Raw genomic sequence first — 13,832 nt, 5'->3', positions numbered from 1 at the left:
CAATCACTTTTCATTCTTTAATCTGTCTTCATAAGGCGTGATGACGCTTCGGCGGACACTCCGGCGGTCAGGTCTGCTGACACAAACTTCACCATGAGCCTAGAAAGGCTTTCGCCCTAATAAATAGCAGGCAGGTTAACTAGACTGTCCAATTTGCTACTCTCTACACGTGCGGAGGGAGACATGAAAGATACAAAAAAAAAAAAAAGAGTTCAAATTTAAGCGAGGGCAACCCAACGATGCCCGACACTTATACAGTCGGGCGACACACATATCTGTCGCCTTCAGGTATCGTAATAAAAGAGCTCGCGGGGCTTTCTAACGGTCATGACCTGCGAGGCCCAGGACGAATTCAGCTTAGGAAAAAGCCGCGAGCGTCCCGCAACAACAGCGCGGTGCTCGGACGTTGCACTCAACAGGTTCCAAAACGCAAAGCCGGCTCTGGGGGAGCGACCGTACTCCACACACAGGCCTATTTCGAGCGCGTCCTTCGGGAACTATTTGCGCAGGCGAGCTCTTTCTTTCTTCAATGCGCCTGCCCGCGCTGCGTGCCGCGAATATCGTTTTCGCCAGCACCACCCGGGGGGGGGGGGGGGGGGGGGGGGGCGAGGAAAACCCAACACTGCACGTGCGCGTCGCAACACTGCTCCGCCAAGAGAGCAGTTGGCGCTGCGATGGGAGAGGGAGACTCGAGCAGAACTTCGCGTGGAGACGCAGACGGCAGCGAGGTAAAAATGAAAGTGCCGACCTTCTAACCCGGTCCGGAAATAACCGCGTGCGGTGAGAGAAACTGCCCGCGCCTAGGATTCGACAATACGGCGAAGAAAAAAACAAAAACAAGATTAGATAAATCAACCGGGTAAAGGAGCGCTCTCTGTGACGTCGTCGAAGATCCGGGAATGCGACGCACGCAAGCAGCAGGGCCGAGAGAGGCGCCACCGCGCAGAGAGAAGTGGAAGGGAGTAACGTAAACAGAAGCCGGAAACCGCCACTGATTCAGAATACCTCGAAGCGTAACCCGCCGCTTCGCCTCCCACGAGGTCTGAGGAGGCGAACTGTGCAATGCCGGGAGAAGTTGCAAGGGAGGAGGCGTGCATTCGATGAAGGTGTAACAAAAATAAAATTCACGCAGAAACTCTTCAGCGAGTGAGACGTCTAAGTATGCGTAATAATTGTGCCATTTGCTCACCTCCACCCAAGCGGCTGTCGTTATCAATGTTATGAAACTTGATCCGACGAGTATTAACCCTTATCAGTTAACCTTATCGGACTCGACCCGGTCCTTATCAACCTCATCGGACACGATCCGACTGTTATCAACTCATATCGGTCCTTATCAACCTTACCGGACTTGATCTGACCCCCTATCGCTACTTAACCATAGCAGGATTGCTTAACCATGATTCGCCCTTATCGCTCTTTAGCAGTTTACCCATCCGCGTCGAACCATTATCAACCGTAATCAGACCTATATAACCGCTCATCATTCCTTATCAACTCATTCACTGCTTGTCTGTGTTGCGCGACGTGAAGCGCACGAGCCCTCGGAGATCGGTGGCATTTCGGTCAGTGAAGGAACTCCCCGACGGAAGGAACATCCCGCGACCATCGAAACGTATCGTGGATATGGTGTGTTTGGCATTAAATTTTCGCAAAATAGGAATTTTCCTGTTGTCTACGATGCTCCAAGACGGCTCTACACGTGGTCCTAGGAGATGGCTTGCATTCCATCACCAAATCTGAATCAACAAAGCCGTCATAGAAACTGTTATTCAAGGTAATAAAAGTGAAGTTATCCTCTGACATTTCTTTTGTACCGCCGGTACAACACATTCGTATGGTTTAGATATATTCACCCTCTGCAAGAGTGGGTCTTTAGCACACTCGGCTTCTGACAGTAGGGTCGTGAGTTCATAACTCTGTTGAGACACTCGTAGGTTTGATTCATGCGCGCACACTTTTATGATTTCTCCTGAGAATGGTTTTGCCCCATCACTTCACCCCGTCCGACGAAAAACGCAGCGACGCAGTACACGAACACACCCGCCGCTAACAGTAGCCACCAGTCTTTTGAAAACTTTTCTCGTCGTAACTTCACTCGGGAGCGAAATAAAATAACATGGAACACACACGCAGCATGTGTGTTCGTAGCGGTCATCGCGGGATCCTGTCTTCAGGCAAAGCGTAGCACAGCGCCAGCGATGCTCGCTGCAATGTTCCTTCGCCGGATCACGGCTCAGAATAAACGCACGCGGCACAAATGCCGCATTGTAAGCTCGCAGTAGTATTTCCGGCATGATAGACCATCACATACAGTTCTGGAATTCACTCTGACGAGGGGCTGAAGCACACAGCTGACGCGACCTCGCCCAGTTCGAAGCGCCGGCGGCCATCTCCGTCGGCGGAGTCACCGGCCGTCCGGCTCATGACGTTAGTCCAGAGTGCGCGCCCATGCTCGTGTGCCTCCGCCTCGGAGGAGTAAACGCCCCCTCTTTTCTAAAGTAGTATCCGACTATAGTATTCGTACTTCCGGCTTCAGACGTTCTCGTGGCCTCATCTACAACGCTTTACCTTTCAATCTTTCTCGAGCAATCACACTTCTGTAAGATCACCATCGAGACAGTAGGTGACCGTGCACATGCATAACATATGCGAATAGTTGTGTACTCATGAAGCAATGTCTTTCTTCTTTTTTGTCCTTCTCAATATCAATTCATATTTACAAAGACGTTCGAAGCACCAGAAGGTCAAAGCTTGGGCAGAAGATAATCGGCGTACTAGCACGCGGGTGCGAGAACGGACGCGCGCGCGCGACCTCGAGACGCGGTGGCCGAGGCGACGCCTGCTCTATTTCCCCGTTCGCCCATCGGAGCAGAGCGCGCCGTTTCCGCTTCCCTCCGATGGCAAACCGCGCCGCACTCCACGTGGCTAATTATCATATTTCATTCACGTCGACGGCGGCGCCGCACCATAAACCGCTTCCCGCTTTCTCCGCCATCAAACCTTCGCTTCTTTAATTCTTTCTTTCCTTTTTTTTTCCCCCCGTGGCTGTGGACGGCACCCACAAATCGTTACGCCGGCGCATCGTGGCATACATTGCACCACCACCAACGCACGCACGCACAGGCCATTACGAGCGGCATTCCTCCGCCCCCCCCCTCCCCCCCCCCCCCCCCCATCGCGATGATCACGTTCATCGCTGCCTCACTACCCTCCCTATTTTTTCCCCTCCGCTCTCATTCATCTTCGCCCGCCGTGTCACGTGGCCTCGCCTATACCACCAAGGGGGCTCCCCTCTCATTCGTGCCTCTGGTTCCACGCGGCGAGCGGCACGGTGGCAGCGTTGGACTCGTGAAGACGCGACAGTGCGCCCACTGGCGAAAGTGGAGCACCAAACGAAGGAGCGATTGCAACCACGAGTCAGAGTAGCGGGTCAAGTGACGACGATTCAAGGACGATGGCCGTGTACTTGCCACGCCGGAGCAAAATACGAAACAAAGCTGCAACATCACCGCTTACGCTAAGGCACCTCTTTAAAAAAAAAATGCCGAGATAATTTAGCACTTCGAAAATGTAGTCACCATTCCTACATTATAACGGGAGAAGGGAGAAAGAAAAAGGTCTTATTGTGCTGACCACGGTCCGAAAACTTCTCTGGGCAAAGTTCAGTGCGAGCAAAATTTCACGGGGAACACGAAATCGGCGCTGCAACCAGCTTACATTAAACATTCCGGCGTTCTGGTGGGGGGGGGGGGGGGGGGGGGGGACGAAAACTTTATCAGTATCACGCATTGCTAGCTGTCTACAAAAAGAATTCCAGCTTCCAGGCGTTCGTGCCCTATTCAAAGTGCCTTCACAGTAGCGAGACGTTTGCAAGCATCGCATACACCTTTGCTTCACACAAATGCTGCTCTTTCCGTCGAAAATTGCTCTTCTGAAACGAGCAGACGAGGTGTTCGCTCTTAAAAGAAAACTAAAGAGGAACACTAAACCCGTTTGCAGTGATTACATACTCGTTCAGAACCATCCTCCCGTTAATTTCGCGCTGAAAGACTGATTAATCAAACAAAAAAAATGAAAATCAAACTTCAATTCTTTTTCTTTCTTTTTTCTTCACGCCGCTACGTATATATTTCGGCCGTCGTGGCGCAGTACAAGACTTCGAAACATGCCAACTTTAGTCTTTTACTCCTGTATATAATCCAACGTAGTCCATCTTTACCAATAAAAAAACATTACCTAGGTTCGAGCAGGTTACGTCAAACTCATTTTCCCCGTGAGTTGAGGCTTTTTGTAAGCGAGAGAAGCACAAGCGAAATACATGACGCGTCGCCGCCTCGAAGTTGCCACACCACCCCTCCGTGACGCCATAGATTTTTTTTGCCGGCGTCTTGTTCGGGGCGAGGTAATTTTTCTAGTGCTAATGATGGGCTGCGCTGCATTCCAAAGGAGTCAAAGACTGAACTTGGCAAGCATCCAGAACACCAACTGCACCACCTGCACCATTAGTAGATGGGCTCAAATCAACACACATCCACACGTAACTATATAACAGGACGATAGTTTCTGTGCATAAGTGTAAACTTGCGCCTTCTCCACTTACAGATATGCTTCACTAACTAGCCCAATGCAGTAGTCCTACAGGCATTATTAACCTGCCCGTTCTACTCCTTGCAGCGCCAAGCACGGGGATTGTTTTGCCTCGACCGACGTGCAACAATAATATGCGCGGCATCCCTTCCTGCCCTGGTTGAGCTCATCACACGGCGGCTCGCTTTACGCTGCGCGCGCACGGCAGACAATGGAGATCGGCGGGCTCCGTTTCCCGGGGGACGCCCAACCATCGCTCAACAGCGCCGGCCTTGGTGTCTCCTTGCGAGCTGCCGAAGCACATACCGCGAGTTCTTTTGTTTACACGCTGTGATCTTTCCCACGGCGGGGGGTTGGAGGGTGCTTTCTCGGCCGAGTTGCGTAACGGCGTCGGCGCGTCTTCCCCGTGCAAAGGTGACGCGCGAATGCGGTGGCGCGCTCAACGCTTGACTAATGCCAAAGTCGTTTGGTGATTCATTAAAGACCTCCGCCAATACATAGGGGTAATTCTTGCTGGGCTAGATGGTCGAGAGCAACTATTAAAAGAGGTACGCAAATTAGCACCGCTTGCATAGATGAAGTATAGTATGTTTCGTCTTTTGTGTGTGAGCTTAATTTGTGCTCCTATTATAACAGCTACCGCTAACTACCTGTGCCATGTGGACAATTACTTCATTTATTATTATTATTGTAAATGGCTACCTGGACGGAAATAATTGCGGATATACTCAGTTGTGGTTAACAATGGTTTACCGTTGCTAGATTGGCCCAGCTAAAAAAATATATCTAGGGTGACCGCGCGATCATCGAGCTAAATTAAGATTCCCTGCGAGAAGTTCGCCGCCCATAATAAAATAATATTTTACTGACGTGTAGACATATGCCGTGACAAAATATATATTCAGTGTTTTAATGTCGTAATAGCCAGTAAGTCGCCAACCTTGTTCCTCACTTAAGATGTCCCACAATATGGAAAAGCTAGCTGAAAGCGTCAGTGTCAAGGCTGCCTTCTCCGCTTCGTGCGAGACAAGTATTTTCTGCAGAATCGGTAACCTTGCCACCGACAAAAGGGTGGGAGGGGGGGCTGCAACAACGGACATACAATTCGCCTTGTTAACTACACAGATGGCGTAGTTTATCGACCTCCTCTTACATGAGGAAAGAAGCATTACGCAAGCCAGACGGGTCGGTTTCCAAATGACCGTAAGGGAACGGAGGACCTATTGTAAAGAAAGGACGTGACGGCGAGCTTGCACTGCAGCGCGTGTGATCGTGAGCCGCTGTTTCAGAATTCCCTTCGTTGTGTCACGACAGAGATGAACTCGATAATAGAGTGTTTTAGTTGAGCGTGTTTACGCTCCGCTAAGCAGTTAAGCGGAGCGGAAGCGCGAATGCGCATGCGCCGTCCGCTTAGCCGTAAGCGGGATAGCGGAGCGAGGAACACGGTCCGCAAGCTGCCTGAGCGGAGCGTGCCGCGCAGCACTTTGGCTAGCGTTGGCGTCAGAACGGATTGGATTGGATGCCGAAAGCAAGCGCGCTGGCTAACACGTGGCGTTCCCCAAGACGGCGCTTTATTTTCCATTGGATAAAGTGAACCGGTAACGCATTACAAGCGCACGTCTAGATACTTCATGGAGAAACAAGTTATATATATACATATATACGTTTTACGGTATAAGAGTGATCATAAAGTGTTTTTATTTTCTTTCATTACCCTGAATTTAGCCAGGGGGCGCTGCAACTACGAAAGGTCCGCTCCGCTACGCTAAACGTGCAACTAAAACGTGAGAATCGCCCGCCGCTCCGCTGTGGCTTAGCGGGGCCACTCGGAGCGGAGCGTACCGTAAAGACGCTCAACTAAAACACTCTAATGGCGATTACTGGAGCGGCATAAAAAAAATGCAAGTTTACGTACCCAGTGTGTGAGCGTGCCTTCGCTAGCTTCGTCAAGGACTTTCTTTTTTTCAGTGTTACATAGAGCGGGCAGGGCGTCATTGCTTCCGCACGAGTATGATATTGTACGTCGCGCACTTGCCTCGAATAGAACCATTTGTAGAAGCTAGCGACTGTGCGAGTCCACTTGATTGTGCCCGTACACGGTTTCTGGGAAGATCTCGAGGCTTTGGCAAAAGACCGCAGCGAAGCCAATTCCAGCTAACGACGCTCGCCTTGTTGTCATTTGAAAACTTCGGAAACAGTAGGCTAAGAAGGCTCACCGTAAGTCAGCGTACCTAAGAAGCATGGTCGGGAACTCTTCGCTTGCGCAGAAACCAAAACCTGCTGCAGCTCCTTAGCGCGCACGTCCGATTTCGTACGCTAACTTCGGGTCCCATGTATTTCAATATTGTGCAGGTTCGTTATTTGTTATTGATAGTACTATTTAGCGGTCACAGCAGTAGATTTACGAAAGTATTCGGTTCACCAAGTGTCACTACACCCAACCGTGGTACAATCATTAGGAGAAACTGAAACATGATTAAGGGCTTCCTTTATTACGAACGCGCGGCGCTAGCTCACAGAACAGCAACTACACACAGTACGAGGCTTCTCCAAGGATAACGCCAGCATCTCAAAAGAAGACAACTATTCGCGAGCAGAAGCACATACACGACGTCGTAACATCGAAGGGGAAAAAAAAACGAGCAAACAAAACCGATCCCCGTGCATACGTCGAATCCGATCGGAGGCGTCGGCAAACCGAGCACTTCTTCGGCACGCGCGCCGCGAATGCGAGAGGCGAACTTCCGCCAAGGTCCACGCCTCAACAAACAGCGAAAACGGTGACTCTACAAACGAGCATCGGCGTCACGAACGCCCCGAACGGACGAAAACGTCGAGCGGCCCACCCAAAAGCATCCCGAAACGGCTCTCGTCGAATGTCGCAGAGGTAGTAAAGAAACAGGAAAGGAAAAAGAAAAAGAGGAACAACCAGGACTGCATGCAAGAGACAGCGGCTCAGCTCAACAAAGAAGAGACACGGACAGCGTCTGCAGACTGAAAACGGGGAGTAAACAAGCAACGGGGCCGACTGCTATTGCTCCGACCGAGTGCCGCGCGCGCACATACGCACGCACAGACGTAGTAAACGAGACGTAGACGGGAGAGACCAAAGACAACGGCGGAGTCAACAGCGGGACGCCAAACATAAGAAAAGAAACTACAAGGACGAGCAAAGCAACCAGAGAGCGCCCGGAACAAGGGGCACTTTTCGACAGAAAAAGAAAGGGGAGACCGCGTGCCAACGAAGCGGGTCAAGTTCACGGGGAATACCCCGACCCCCACCCTCCCCCGCTTCCTCGTTGCCATTTGCAAAAAGGCGAATGAATGGCAGACAGCCACAGACACACACTGGGGCACGAGGAAGCGAAAGCCGGCGCAGCACAAAGGCAGGAAGGCGCGGGGACGACGGCCGTCCGAACGCCAACAATAAAGCTATGGGAACAGAACGCGCAGCGTGGCCACAAACAAGCAAAGCAGGGAGATAGCGGGAGCGTGTGACAAAAACGAAGGAAAAAAAGCACCACAACATGAAGCCGCGACAGAAAGCCGCGGACGTTTGGCGGGAAGGGGTGTTGAAGAGAACATCAACAACGCGCACACTTCTACGGGCCGGCGATACGGAAGCCGTCCAAAATCTTGCGCCCTCCTTTTCTAATTCCCGCTCTCAAATGGCCGCGCCACCGCGACCGCAAACCAAACGAAACACAACAGAAGAGCGGAGACGGAAAACCCCTCTGCAACTCGCAATCAAAGCACAAACAGGCCATCGCCAGACAGCGCCGAAAGGAAACCCAGGCAGCCAAGAAAAAAATAAACGACAAGGTCGAACTCGCAAGGGCGCGATCGCGACCGTACACACGCACGCACACGCAAGGCGGCAGAAGAGGCAGGCGAATAATGTATCAGCAGAAAGAAACCGCTGAAGGAGCAGTCCGCGCGCGCGCGCCAATGAAAGCGAAAATGTAACAACAACGCAGTGAGGAGAGGTCGGCCCAGAGGAGACAGAAAGGGCGCTGAGGGAAGTGGGGGGAAGGCGCATATGGGCGGGAGAATTGGAGCTCGTAAGGCACGCTTGGCCGATAAATAGATGCCCGCTGGCGTTCTCGGTGGCCCGCTGCTCGCTTCCTCATCGCCACACGACGGCCACTGGAGGGGAACGGGGTGCGAATGCAAGTGCGTGTGTCCCGCGTCTGCGTGTTGCACGGACACACTACAAATGCAGGCAATCTGTCGAGGTCCAGCCCGTTCCCTGTGCGCGTCTATTAACCCCCCTTCCATCGGGCAATGAAAGGAGCGAATCGCCAAGGCAGGTGCTAACGACGCCGAACGTTCCCTTGCCACGAACACGATCATTCCAGATTTCGTCTTTCACACCGGCAGCACTGAGACGGCGCTGCAAAATAACCGAGGTCTTTAAGCACAAGCTGTTTGCGCATTCGCCTAGGAAACGGCATAGCCATCGCACATAAGCCCCCTCCAGGACGAACTTGCACAACTATTCGAACGCGACGCCGCTATCCCCGCTACTATTAAAGCAGAGGTCGTTGTTCGTTTAGAGGGACACTAAAGGCAAACATTAAGTCAACGTGGACTGTCAAAACACGATTCCAGAAACCTCGCAGCGCTTGTATCACGCCAAGAAAAGACTTCGTTAAAGAGAAAATCGCGTTTGAAGAATGCCTAGCGCTGGCTCAATGGAAATCTCTCTCCCGCGAGCAAGGACTTGACTTGCACACGACATCACCGCCATGCGACACAGTGCGAAGTCACGTTGAGTTCGCCGCTGCAGTTGCCCTTGGTCACGGACGTGGCACCTCTGCTCCTTGCAGTTTGTAAGAGTTTTGTGAGGCAGCAAAACCAGCACGGCACTACGCGATAACAACACTGTTCAGAGTCGAACGAAACCGTTCGACTGTCTGCGTCACTGTCTCGAATAGAAGTAGACAAGTAGGATTTTCTTCCGTCTTATATTACAATGCAATGATTTCTTTATTATGAATCGTTGAGTACTAGTGACATAATTACAATGAGGAGTTCCTGCGTCACTGGGCTCGAATGTTCCGGCAGAGTCTCAAGTCGTGTCCTCCTAAATTTACCTCGATTTTCTCGACTGCCAGAGCTGTGCACGCTTTATCACTGACGCCTTAGATGTTCTCGAGTATTAATCTATCACTTTAGCTTGACTTAATATTTGCCCTTAGGCTCACTTCAGGCCAGACTTCACGTATAGAGTTTGAAACGCTCTCCAAATACAGCACACCTCACCTTTCCGCTTCAAAGAAAAGGCGCGGCAGAAGCCGCAACCTAAGATACACCTCGACCGCTCCAGAGATGTGCCCCCAAATATCGAGGAACTGCCCCGTAACATGCCGTTGCGGCCGTCGGTTGACCGTGGGTTCGGGTCCGCGCATAAAGGCAGATCCGAAGACTGGGGAGACAAGCAAGGGACTTCCCCTTGTCTTCTATTACTCCTACGTGAGGCCAGCACTGATGTTCCTCGTTATTTCCTTCGCACGGGTGCCACCGATGAGTCACCTTCGTTGCGTTGTCGACGTCCCCACACCCCAGACAGCCACAAAAGGGCCGCAATCGCACGTGGCGACAATGCGAGAAGCGCAGTTTCACGTGTTGCGATAACTCTGTAGCGTGGCGCACACTAGAAACGACCGAGCAATATTGTAATACTCAGAACTCCGCGCGCATTGAACGACCTCATGCCGATCACCGAACAGAATTTTTCGCGGTCCACTCTGTCCTTGAAAGCCTCACTTGTGACACACCCAGCGTGTTGGAGAACAGGTGCAACCCAAATCAAGCTGATACAGATGACACCATCTTATTTGCTAGCTTCTTTTAGCCGCAGCTGCTGAAGTGGGCGACGATGGCTGAGCTTGGGCTGCTACGCAGGTTTTTATAACCGCGCTTGTCTAGACAACCGTTGCGAAACGCGCCGCATGACGTTTACACGACGCCAACTACTAACAGTTGCATCTATCATGGTATTTCACACACGCTTCCGAGTGTTTAAACAGTGTCAGTCGTTTAAACAGGCAGTTACAACCCTGCCGTCGGCAGCCGTCCCATCTGCACGCAATCCCAAGTTACCGCTGCATGAACAGCATCGAAGGACCAATAAAGAGAGAACAAGGTGGTCGACCAGACCGCCATCCGGTTGGCTATCCTAAGTCAGGGGAAAAGGGAGGAAGGATTGAAAGGAGAGGGCAATATGAGTGAGATAGTTCAGGTGAATAGCTGCAGACATGTGGTCTCTATAAGTGCCTTCTTGGGTTCATTGATCTTAGTTCGCTGAAAAAAAAAAAAAGAAGGTTCACTGGAAAATTCGCAATGGCATTCTCCTCAGCATTCCCATCATGTTGCCTTGAAGCCAAGTACAGTTTAATGTAAAAGATAACCACGTTTATACAAGCAGTGCCGTTTATGCATTTCTATTTTACTGCATTTTGCCCTAGTTTCGACGTAACTTTTGTGAAGGGCTATTTCGTAACAGAGAGAGAGAGAAGAAACTTTTATTGTCAAACAAATCTTGCAGTATAAGAAAGCATATGAAGGCGTGGACTAACCACTAACGGCGACTGTGTTCTGTTAGAGGCAACACATATTTCTCTTACTGCACAAAATCATTAGTTCCTCTTTGGAAGAATATCGATCCATCCCAGTGCGGCCGGAATAACGCGTCAACAAAAACCGGCGACTACTTCCTGGAAGGAAGAATTACTTCCTCGCCTGACGTGTAGCGATACGGCCACTCGATAATGAAATTGGTCACAGGACCGCCGGAAAATGACGGCGCGCCGCGATACGTTTCAAAAAACTAAACAAACCCGCGCGTCACAACGCGCTCGAGCCGATATTGCGTCGGGCGGCGTTGAGATGGCGCCAGCAGCGCCGTGCCCCGCACGCGAGAAAGGAAGCGCGTCCGTTCTTCGTCAAGCGAGACGACGGCCAGCGAGAAGAGAAAAAAAGCCGGCGCTTAAGTCGCGCCGCCACCAAGCAGCGGCAGAGAAGGAAACTAGCGTAGCAGACGACGTTCGCTCGGGACGCGTCGTCTGCTCTCACGGCGCCCCACGCGGGCCGCACGAGCGTAGCTGCACGCAAACACAGACGCCCGCGCGCTTGCAGGCGCTGCGTAGTACCATGGCCGAACCTTCGCCAGCTATTTCTCTCTCTCGATTTTCCGCAACCGTTCTTCCATCGAGCGCACACAGCGCGAAAGAACCTGCCTGACGCACTACCCGGAGCGAAGCGAGGCAAGGCAAGGCAAAGGGCGCACACCAAGCAGCAAGGCAGCCTCGAAGGCGCCCGCGCGCGCGCACACACACAGGCACACTCGCCCGACCAGTTTGGCGGGCTCTCTTCGGCCCCCCTCCGTGGGCTTCTCAGAGTGCGAGCGACGGCGGCGTCACGTAAGAAACAACAAGAACTCGTTCCTGCCGGTGCCGTGCGCGGAAAGATTTCTGCCTGCGAGGCGCTATCCCAACGGACGCCGCCGCCGCCGCAGACCGCGTTGAGGCGATTTCCGTTGCGAAGCGGGCTCTGTTGTACACATCTGCCAGATCATTCGCCGCTTTGCGCGGCGAAAAAAAACCTAATCGAAGCGTTAAATGGCCCCTACATTGCGTTGCGTGGAGCACCGAAATGGCGACGAAAGAAAAGCGATATAAAGAAAGCGTTTATAAAAAATCCGACCTGGAATTCCAGCTAGCAGAAACAAAAGAAAACGCTAACGGCGAGTGCCCGCCCTGAACAAATTAGACCGCCCCAACCTTGGTTAGCAGAAGAAAAAAAATAAACAGGCGGGGGAATCCCGCAGCCCATTTTAACAGCCTCTCGCAAAGAGCAGGGGGTAGTGGAGGGAGGTGTCCGAAATGGTTGCGTAACAGACATAGATAAGGAGCCAACGCGTCTGACTACTGTATCGATTTTTTTTCCCTCGCACATTCTCCCATTCTACGCCCGTCATCGGAGGCGTTTCGTCGAAGAGAGGGCATTACGTCTTATAGCCGCCCTCTGAGTAGGCCGCACTTAGAGCATGGCTCGCAGGCTGGCGGCATGGAAGAAAAACAAACGGAAAACACCGTCGCTTTCCCGTTTTAATCGGCGCCAGTAGTGGCAAGGCAGTGGCGAATTCGACTCAGACGTAAAGCAGTGAAAAAAAAAAAAACTGGGAGAAAGAAACTAGAGAAGGCAACACAGCCAGGAAGAGGAAGCGCACACCCGTTACATCGAGGAAAGCGAGACTACTCGGCAAGAACAAAAAATAACACCAAGGAACGAAAACAGACAAAGGAGAGAAAAGCGACTACGCGCGAAGAGGATTCTTCCACACGGCGAAAGCAAGAAAGCCGACTGCTTACGAGAACAGAGATGACGAGATCACAAAGCGGCGTGCAGTCTCCTTACTGGCATTAAAGGGACACCAAAGACAAAAATGAGTTGGAGTGTATTAGCAGATTACCTGCTAGTATTAAAGGGACATCAGAAAAAAACTGTCAGCCCAAGCATTCGGCACAGATGGTTAACCAGCGAAGGTGAAACGTGCGGCCCCGATGTTTATCACTGAGTAAATACGGACGGTTCATTAGTCTTTCTCAATTGTTGGTCACGTCGTTGTGTTACTTAAGTAATTAATTCATTGAGTGTTTAAATATTAATTATTTAATGACGACGAACGCGGGAGCAGTGGTGCGAGCGCCTTCGCACGGTAGCGCCGAGGGGCACCAACGAGCCAGCTGTGGAAGACGACACTGGAGCCAATGCTGCTGATGATAGTTTTTTTCTACACGCGGACACGATAGTGAGGAAAGTAGCCCTTAACAGCTTCGCTGTAAAATTAACTTGGCCTGTATTGGCAAATTACCCTTCTACGAAAAGCCACCCTTACCGTGAAGGAGGATGCTCGGTAAAACAAACAAAACAAAAAGCTCCAAGAACGAGCTTCGAATTTTCTGCACCAACTGGCTGTGACGTCACGAATTTCGACGCAGTCCGTTCGGCCCTCGATATCATTAATTAATCTTTATCGGTAAAGACCGACCATACTACATTCAAAAGGAGCCAAAGGCTAAACGTCAGGAGTTTCGGTAATCTTTGCTGCGCTACAACGGCCGATATATATATATATATATATATATATATATATATATATATATATATATATATATATATATATATATATATATATATATATATGTATATACACCTTTGACGTTCCTTTGACGTGC

General features: G+C 51.2%; 1 protein-coding gene across 2 annotated transcripts in view; it reads right to left on the bottom strand.

Annotated features, from left to right (window-relative positions):
• LOC126522587 (trithorax group protein osa-like) overlaps positions 1-13,832 on the bottom strand; it is a 179,177-nt gene that overhangs the window by 136,632 nt on the left and 28,713 nt on the right. The gene's annotated exons all lie outside the window — the stretch shown is intronic.

The sequence above is a fragment of the Dermacentor andersoni genome, chromosome 6, assembly GCF_023375885.2.
Source record: "Dermacentor andersoni chromosome 6, qqDerAnde1_hic_scaffold, whole genome shotgun sequence".
Classification (NCBI taxonomy): domain Eukaryota; kingdom Metazoa; phylum Arthropoda; class Arachnida; order Ixodida; family Ixodidae; genus Dermacentor; species Dermacentor andersoni.
Note: the sequence above shows the minus strand (reverse complement) of the source record. Positions and strands in the feature narration are given on the sequence as shown.